This window comes from Tasmannia lanceolata, unplaced genomic scaffold, assembly GCF_043159265.1.
Source record: "Tasmannia lanceolata isolate RefF3 unplaced genomic scaffold, GAP_Taslan_0.1 ptg000002l, whole genome shotgun sequence".
Lineage (NCBI taxonomy): Eukaryota > Viridiplantae > Streptophyta > Magnoliopsida > Canellales > Winteraceae > Tasmannia > Tasmannia lanceolata.
Window position 1 is genome coordinate 355,001 of NW_027518679.1, and position 9,787 is coordinate 364,787.

The 9,787-nt window shown below is 46.9% G+C and overlaps 1 pseudogene; it reads left to right on the top strand.

Annotated features, from left to right (window-relative positions):
- The window catches only part of LOC143881955 (uncharacterized), a 6,751-nt pseudogene extending 858 nt beyond the window's left edge, over positions 1 to 5,893 (top strand).
- Positions 5,894 to 9,787: the final 3,894 nt, after the last annotated feature.

Consider the following 9,787-nt stretch of genomic DNA (forward strand, 5'->3'; position numbering starts at 1 on the left):
GAAATCAGACCATCCAAAATTGATTTGTCACCTCACGTCCAAACCGGCAACTTGTATTAATCACCTCACAGTAAAAATTATAAGCTCTAACCAATGCATTACTCGATGCTATTCTTACCTCACTCCAACCACCTCATTACACGTACACTTAGAGTAAAAAAAAAAACTTTAAATCTCTTCAAAAATGAAGAAGTCTCACTCCAACTTGAATGAATTTGGATTCTTCTAGATATCGTTTCTATTGGATGATCTAAACCATCCAATTGATGGGCCACAGTGGGAATTGTGGTGTGCCTCCTCTAACACCACCTTGATAAGATGATCCAAACCATCCAATCAATGGGCCAAGATGTAAAATGGATGTGCCCAAAAATCATTTCCATGAAATGATCTTAGCCCTTCATTTGATGGGCGACATTATAATTAGGTAGCACCCCCTTAAACTATTCCCAAAGACCGATATGAACCGTTCACTTTGACAAGTCATGGCATGGATAACTTGTATCCTCCCAATATCACCCCCATGGGATGATCCAAACCGTTAATTTATAAAGCTGTGCCTAAAATTCATTTTCGAGAATTATCCGAATAATTCAACTTGATGATCGCAACAGAATTCAATTGTCAAAATAACCTCCTTGAAATCCTGATTATTCCCCTGATGGGCATTTTTATGCACTGGATCGAAGTAGGTTCGAAACTCATTTTTCATTAAAACAATATGCGGGCCCCGTGTTTGATCCGAATCAAAACAGATGTTCAATGCGGGCCCACCAAACGGGTCCAAATTCTCTCTTGCTTTAATTCTTGTGAACAACCCCTCTCAACAATTATCAGGACGACGCAAAACATGACAGAAATAACCGAAAAGATCGAGAAAACAAGAAGAGAGGACACGGGAATGGAAAACACTAAAAAAGACTGATAACAAGAACACTAACTTCTTTGTTGATTAAAGCAGAGCGAAATGGGGTGTCTACAAGCCCAACCATCATGAAGAAAGGCGTTGGAAAACGGCAAAGACCACACGATCATGACTCGTGTCGCCCTCTCGCCGCCCCCCGCCTAGGCCTCATCATCAATTATGGAAGGAAAAGGCCGCCAAAGCCAGGCGGACGGCCCAATCCTGCAAAGGAAGGTTTTCTCTCCATAATGATGGAAAGGGCCGCACACCTCCCTTTAAAAGGGAGGGAAAAGGAAGAAGAAGGGACCCTTTTCGCTCTGAAAAAAAGGACCTCCCTCTGAAGAGAAGGATTTTCACCCGTTCTCCACTCCGCCACACCGGAAAAAGAGGCGAGGCAACAACAGAGGAGGCTAGGAACTCAATCCTACTCTCCTTGCTAGTCCCCTCCGACCCACTCACTCACGCACCCAGGACAAATTCCGCACGTTGCCCCTGGCAACCTTGATCGGAACCTCTTCCCCCCTCTCGCTGTTCTTTATATTGATTGGTCGAAGGATCTGACTTGGGTATCGAAGCAGTCGTCCGGGACCCACCCCGGACCCCTCTGAGCCCCTTTGTTTGTGATTGCAGACCCCGCGGAGGCCCTCTATTGATCGCGCGATCGCAGACCCAGATTCAGATGCCATCAATAATGACCTTCTAAACCACAATAAAAGCAAGTTTTGGTATTACTAGAAGAGGCCTTTACAAGTTTGTTTTTATAGTTGGATATTGTAGTATTCCATTTGTGTCCAAGTCCACTTTTATCATGTGACATTCTTTGAATGTTAACAAGTCTATCCAATTTCAATGAACTATGTTCAAAATTTTCAAATAGTTTCTTTAGTTCATCATATTCAAGAGTTAGTTTATTGTTTTCATGCTTTAGCTTGTTGTTTTCAAGAGAAAGTTCTTGACGATTTTCATTTAAGATTTTGATAGAAGCATTTAAATCATGAATTTTAATTTTGTATTTTTCATTTTCATCCTCTAAAAATTCATGATCTTTCTTTAACCAACCAAATTCTTTTGTCATGTTAGAGAGAGAATTTTCAAGTGATGCATTTTTATCAAATTCAATCTCAAGTTCATCATGTGCATTTTGCAAGGAATCTAGAACTTCTTTTAAAACAATTACATTATTTAAAGTGTTTACCTCTTGATTGTCGCTTGTTGAGGCCATGAAGCAAACGTTTCTTGCAATCAAGCAATCTTCGCCATCATTTTGTTCGCCTTCACTTTCAATCTCCTCATCCCATGTGGCGGTCATTCCTTTCTTGCCTTCTCTTCTCTTGAAACGGTTGTTCGAAGAAGGCTCATTGTTGAGTGGACAATCCGGGCGAATGTGTCCAAGCTTCTTGCATCCATAGCATCGGGGTTGAGACGATCCATCACCGAGCTCTTCTTTCTTCTTGAATGGAGGATTGGTCCTTCTATTTTTCATGCCTCCCATGTTCCTTTGCAAGAATTTGATCCTTCTTGTTAGGAGGGCAACTTCATCTTCCATGTCTTCCTTTGCATCTTCATTGTCACCTACATTACAAGCAAAAGCAACTCCTTTCCCTTTTTCAATTTTAGTTTCAATTTCGGGTGCTTTTGTTTTGAAAATCATTTCATGGGTTATCAAGGACCCTATTAGTTCATCTAGGTTCAATGTATTCATGTCCTTGGCTTCGGTGATTGCCGATGTTTTGGATTCCCATGATAAAGGTAGGGATCTAAGGATTTTGGTCATTAAATCTCTATTTGAAAATTGCTTTCCAAGTCCCCTTAATTCATTTACAAGGTTCGTGAATCTAGTGTACATGTCGGCAATAGTTTCATCGGGTGTCATTTGAAAGAGTTCATATTGCCTAAATAAGTGATTCATTTTAGATTCTTTGACTTGGTTGGTTCCCTCATGGGTGACTTCTAAGATATCCCAAATTTTCTTAGCCGAATTCAAATTTGACACTCTATTGAATTCTCCGGGAGACAAAGCACAAATTAGGGAATTCATGGCTTTGGCGTTGTAGTTTGAGGCTTGTTGTTCGGCTTCGGTCCAATTATTTAGATTTCTAGTGGGTAATATATATTCATTATTAATTGCTCTCCACATTTGGTAATCTTGGGTTAAAAAGATTTTCATTTTGGTTTTCCAAAATCCATAGTTTGTTCCATCAAAGTAGGGTGGCCTAGTGTTTGAGTAACCTTCATGGCGTTGAGGATGGTTTGCCATTTTTAGAATCTTTACTCTAGACCGGTTAGGGTTTTAAAAATTAGAGACAAGGCTCTGATACCAATTGAAATTAACAAGAGGGGGGGTGAATTGATTTTAACACTAAATTAGCCCTTTTGAAAATTAATTATGAACCCTAATTTGAATTTTCTTCTCTTGATACTCCACTCTTCTTAAGATCGTCCTTAAGGATTTCCACTATGCGAGACCTCCACGATGCCCGGCTCCGAGGCGGTTACACTTCCAAGGGATATTAAATGAGGATGCCCTTACACCTTTACAATGACTCTCCTTCTCCCCCGAGTTCTAAGCGCTTGCTCTCTAGGAAATTAATATAGGATGCCCTTACACCTTTACAAGAAATGAAAGAGAGATAGCTTGGCTTCTTCTTGAAAGCTTGATGCTCTTTGTAGTCCCTTGATTTCTCTTCAATGATGGTTGCAAGTGAAAGCTTTAAAATCCCAAATCAAAAGATTTGCAAGTTGCAAGGCAAGTTTTGGGAAAAACAAATTCTTAAGCTTGAAAGGATTGCAAATGTGATTGAAGGCTTAAGGAAGTTTTTCAAATGATCAAGAGAGAGGAAATAATCCTCTAGATGTTGTATAAATAGTCTCTCCTCAAAATATGACCGTTTGGGCTTAAGAAAATTTAAAACCAATTTTTAAATCAAATCCCAACGGCTCTTTTTTGAGCTGTCGCGAGGTTCTCGGAGTTCCGAGAACCATTCTCGGAGCTGTGAGAAATTCTCGGAGTTCCGAGAGAACAGCTAGAAGATGGAATTTTTCTACTGGACCATTTCTCGGAGTTTCGAGAAAATGGCCAGAAGCTACTAGACCATTTCTTGGAGTTCCGAGCTCGGAGCTCCGAGAAAAATCTCGGAGTTCCGAGAAGCCTACAAATCAGCAGATTTTTATTTTTTATTGCTTGTTTGATTTTTGGCTTTTGGAACTCAACTCCTATGATAATTTTGGAATGTTTATGAGGGTCCCAATATGTTGGTCCACCACATAACCATTCACTAAACCTTTAAAGTTCTTAAGTGTGTTTGAAAAACTCTTTTAAAATACTTTGCCTTGTCTTGGAAATCGAAAGAGAAAGGATGTACAGTGATACCTATGTAACCTTCAACTTCTCTTTAGTCTTGGTCTTCAATTGATCTTCCATCTTGTGAATGCTTGCTTGAGAGATGATGTGAGCTCCACTTAGCTCCTTTGACTCTTGTTGGGTACATCTTCAAGCATGACCGTGTAGTGTGTTAGTTTCTTCAATGATCAATCCTATCTTAAACACAACACTTCAAGGCAAATTGATTAGTATTCAATAACACAATCAATTATGTTTAGAATCATCAAAACAAGATAGGAGAGTAGACCCTTGGGCTTACAGAATCCAATGAAGAAGCCCTTCCCCCTTTATTCCAATGAAAATCAGCTCCCCCTGTTGTGCCCCCAAAAAAACAAAGAAGACCTCTCCTTTGAAACCCTAGTTCGATCCTCTTTTCATAAGGGAAATGATATATTCGACCCCCATTCTTACCCTGGATAGCACCCTTGAAGCGTATTTTCATGATTTTTAACTGTACAGGGGGTGGCTTAAGGCAAGGATAATAAATTCTCTCCATTTGCAAATGGGAATTGGTATTGGCACTCCCTTTCTTCGATGATGCACTCCCTTTCTAGCCTAGTTTAACTAAGAAAATGATATGAGAACAATCATGTTTTTGGTAAGCGCACTCCCCTAGCTTGCCGTTTCTCTTTTGGGTTAAAAGTACATGGGAATTGATATGGGAACATCCCTGCTTTGATAAGCCACCCTTCTTCTACATTGAATGAAGAAAAACGATATCAGTATCTCTTTCCGGGTTTTCAAAATGTTTTGAAAACGAGGGAATTTTAGACTTTTCAGGCTCTTTCGCACTCAGGACTAGATTTTTCAGAAATTTCAAAATCTACTTTGAGAATTTGAAATTGACTCTGAATTCAGTTTCGAAACTCGGGTTTTGGGAATTTCGGGATTAGTTACGGACGCTTCGGGATTTGACTCTAAATTTGGTTTCGAGACTCGAGTTTCGGGAACTTTATTCAATTTTTGGCACTTTAGGGTCTGGTCAAAATGGGGTGTCCACAGGTGGGCACAGGCGCCACTTCTTTAGCTTCGATTCTGACTTAGAGGCGTTCAGTCATAATCCAACACACGGTAGCTTCGCGCCACTGGCTTTTCAACCAAGCGCGATGACCAATTGTGTGAATCAACGGTTCCTCTCGTACTAGGTTGAATTACTATCGCGGCACGATTATCAGTAGGGTAAAACTAACCTATCTCACGACGATCTAAACCCTGCTCACGTTCCCTATTGGTGGGTGAAGAATCCAACACTTGGTGAATTCTGCTTCACAATGATAGGAAGAGCTGACATCGAAGGATAAAAAAGCAACGTCGCTATGATCGCTTGGCTGCCACAAGCCAGTTATCCCTGTGGTAACTTTTCTGACACCTCTAGCTTCAAATTTTGAAGGTCTAAAAGATCGATAGGCCACGCTTTTACGGTTCGTATTCGTACTGGAAATCAAAATCAAACGAGCTTTTACCCTTTTGTTCCACATGAAATTTATGTTCTCGTTGAGCTCATCTTAGGACACATGCGTTATCTTTTAAAAGATGTGCCGACCCAGCCAAACTCCCTGCCCAGACGCGACGAGACGATGCGAGATCTGGCGCCCAAGCATGCCTAGACCCGACGAGTTGATGCGAGATCTGGTCGCCCAAGCATGCCTACTCTGGAAGGCCTGTGTGCAAGACTAGTGTGCAAGGCTTGTGTGCAAAGCTAGTGTCCAAGGCTTGTGTACAAGGTTAGTGCGCAAGGCTAGTGTGCAAGGCTTGTATGCATGGCTTGTGTGCAAGGCTAGTGTCCAAGGCTTGTGTGCATGGCCTGTTTGCAAGGCCTGTGTGCAAGTCTAGTGTGCAAGGCTTGTGTGCAAGGCTAGTGTGCAAGGGTTGTGTGCATTGCTTGAGTGCATGGCTTTTGTGCAAGGGTTGTGCACAAGGCTAGTGTGCAGGGCTTGTGTGCATGGCAGTAACCGAGCAACCATCCGCGGTGCAAACCCGACTGACACTTGCAATCGCACATGCTCTTTCCAACAAACCATCAATGCCACCCAACGGGGCCAACACGAGCAATCATCCGCGGCGCCCTGTCCTTGCGCATGTTTGTCTTTGAAACCGACCATCAATGCCACAGAAAGTGCCCGACGCCAACACGAGCGAGCCATCATCGGCGGTGCCATGGCTTTGTGCCCATGGTCTTCACAACGGAGCATCCATCCTCCCACCCTCCAAAACGGAAAGGGAGCTACAACCCGGCCTACACAAGTAATCGTGCGTGTTCTTTGCAACTGACCATCAATGCCACCCAACGAGGTCAACACAAGCAATCATCTGCGGTGCCATGGCCTTGCGCCCATGGTCTTTGCACCCGACCATCAATGCCACGGATAGTGCTGGGGCGCTAGCACGAGCAAGCCATCATCCGACTTGCCATGGTTTTGCGCCCATGGTCTCCGCAACCGAGCATACGTGCCACCCGACTGGGCCAGGACACCAACCCTTCCAACCCGAGCAAGCACGCATGTTCTTTGGAACCGACCATCAATGCCACACAACGGGGCCAAGTCTTGTGTGCAAGGCTAGTGTTCAAGGCTTGTATGCATGGCTAGTGTGCAAGGCTAGTGTCCGTGTCCAAGGCTTTTGTGCAAGGCTTGTATGCAAGGCTGCAACCGAGCAACCATCTGCGGTGCAATGCTAGCGAACCATCATCCGTCATGCCACGGCTTTGCGCCCGTGGTCTTCGCAACCGAGTATTCGTGACACCCGACGGGGACGGGACACAAACCCGGCCGACACTTGCAATCGCACATGCTCTCTGCAACAAACCATCAATGCCACCCAACGATGCCAACACGAGCAGTCATCCACGGTCCCCTGACCCTGCACACGTTTTTCTTTGAAACCGACCATCAATGCCATGGAAAGTGCCGGGCGCTAACACGAGCGAGCCATCATCGGCGGTGCCATGGCTTTGCGCCCATGGTCTTAACATCTAAGCATCCATCGTCCCCCCCTCCAAAACGGAAAGGGAGCTACAACCCGGCCTACATGAGTAATCGTGCATGTTCTTTGCAACCGACCATCAATGCCACCCAATGAGGTCAACACAAGCAATCATCCGTGGTGCCATGGGCTTCCGCCCATTGTCTTTGCAATCGACCATCAATGCCACGGAAAGTGCCGGGGCGCCAGCATGAGCAAGCCATCATTCGACGTGCCATGGCTTTGCGCCCATGGTCTCCGCAACCGAGCATCCGTGCCACCCGACTGGGCCAGGAAACCAACCCTTCCAACCCAAGAAGTCGCTCATGTTCTTTGGAACCGACCATCAATGCCACACAACGGGGCCAAGTCTTGTGTGCAAGGCTAGTGTGCAAGGGTTGTATGCATGGCTAGTGTGCAACGCTAGTGTCCGTGTCCAAGGATTTTGTGTAAGGCTTGTGTGCAAGGCCGCAACCGAGCAATCATCCGCCGTGCCATTGCTTTGCGTCCATGGTCTCCGCAACCGAGTATTCGTGACACCCGACGGGGACGGGACACCAACCCGGCCGACACTTGCAATCACACATGCTCTCTACAACAAACCATCAATGCCACCCAACAGCGCCAACACGAGCAATTCTCCGCGGTCCCCTGGCCCTGCTCACGTTTGTCTTTGAAACCGACCACCAATGCCACGGAAAGTGCTGGGGCACCAGCACGAGCCATCATCCGACGTGCCATGGCTTTGCTCCCATGGTCTTCGCAACTGAGCATTCGTGACACCCGACGGGGCCAGGACACCAACCCTTCCGACACGAGCAATCGCGCATGTTCTTTGGAACCGGCCATCAATGCCACACAACGGCGCCAACACGAGCAATCATTCGCGGTGCAGTGGCCTTGAACGGCCTTTTGTCTTTGGAACCAACCATCAATGTCACAGAAAGTGCTGGAGTCCCGGCATCCGCGGTGCCATGTCATTCCGCCCATGGTCTTTGCAGCGGGGCACTCCCAACCATTGCAAGCAAGCAAGAAAGTAAGTAAGTAAGTAATTAAGTATTATATATAGGGGCGGGACGTGCGGAGAGATCTGCGAAACGTGCATTCCGGAGCAATGCGCTGGCCTATCGGGGCACACACGTACATACCGGGGCATACCGAGCCCTATTGGGGCACACGTGTGTATATCGGGGAATACCAGGCCTATCGGGGCATATGCGTGGATACTGAGGCATACCGAGTCTATCCGGGCATACGCGTTCATACCGGGGCGTAACTGGCCTATCGGGGCATACGTGCGCATATCCGGGCAAAAAATGCCCAAAACTTGCGCATTCCAGTGCCCACCAGCGTGCTTATGTTGCAAAAGTGCTCAAAACTTGCGCATTCATGTGCTCACCTATCCGAGCAAAAACGCTCAATACTTGCGCATTCCATTGCCCACCAGCTTGCATATCCGGGCAAAAACACCCAAAACCTGGGCATTCCAGTGCCTAACTGCATGCCTCCCTCCTATAGGGTTTGCCCAACCAACCTGCCTAGCCACTAGTGGCATCCAAAGGTGCTTTTACCGACGACTTCTGAAAACGGGATGAGATGGGGCGCGTTTGTGCAAGACGCAACGAGACGCGGCGGGAGATGGGCGCCCAGGCTTGTGTGCAAGGCTAGTGTGCAAGGGGCTGGTGTGCAAGGCTAGTGTGCAAGGGGCTGGTGTGCAAGGCTAGTCTGCAAGGCTAGTGTGAAAGGGGCTGGTGTGCAAGGCTAGTGTGCAAGGGGCTGGTGTGCAAGGCTAGTGTGCAAGGCTTGTGTGCATGGGTAGTGTGAAAGGGGCTAGTTTGCGGGGCTTGTGTGCATGGCTTGTGCGCATGGCTAGTGTGCATGGCTTGTGTGCATGGCTAGTGTGCAAGGCTAGCGTCCAAGGCTAGTGTGCATGGCTAGAGTGCAAGGCTAGGGTGCAAGGCTCGCATGCAAGGCTAGTGTGCATGGCTAGAGTGCAAGGCTAGGGTGCAAGGTTCGCATGCAAGGCTAGTGTGCATGGCTAGCGGAGCATGGCTAGTGTGCAAGGGAAGCGTGCAGGGCGAGTGTGCGAGGCCAGTATGCACGGCCACTGCCACGAAAAGTGCCAGGTGCCAGCACTAGTGAGCCATCATCCGTGTTGCCATGGCTCGCTTGGTCTTGGCTTGCTAGGCCCGGACACGAGCAATCGCGCATTTTCTTTGCGGTTATCAATGCCGCCCAACGGGGCCAGCACGTGCAATCATCAGCGGGGCCCTTGCCTCTTGCCCGTTTGTCTTTGCAACCGGCCATCATTGCCATGGCAAGCCAAGACCAGTGTGCGAGGCCAGTGCGCATGGACGGTTCCCCCGGGGGCGCCAACACGAGAGAGCCATCATCCGCGGTGCCGTGGCTTGCTTGGCCTTGGCTTGTGTGTGCGTGTGTGTTGGGGGTTGGGGGGTGCATCTGGGAAGGCATGGCATGCCAAGACCAAGCCCGTCCAGGCCTATCAAGCCAGGAGAACCCGTGCATATTGGTGGGAGGAA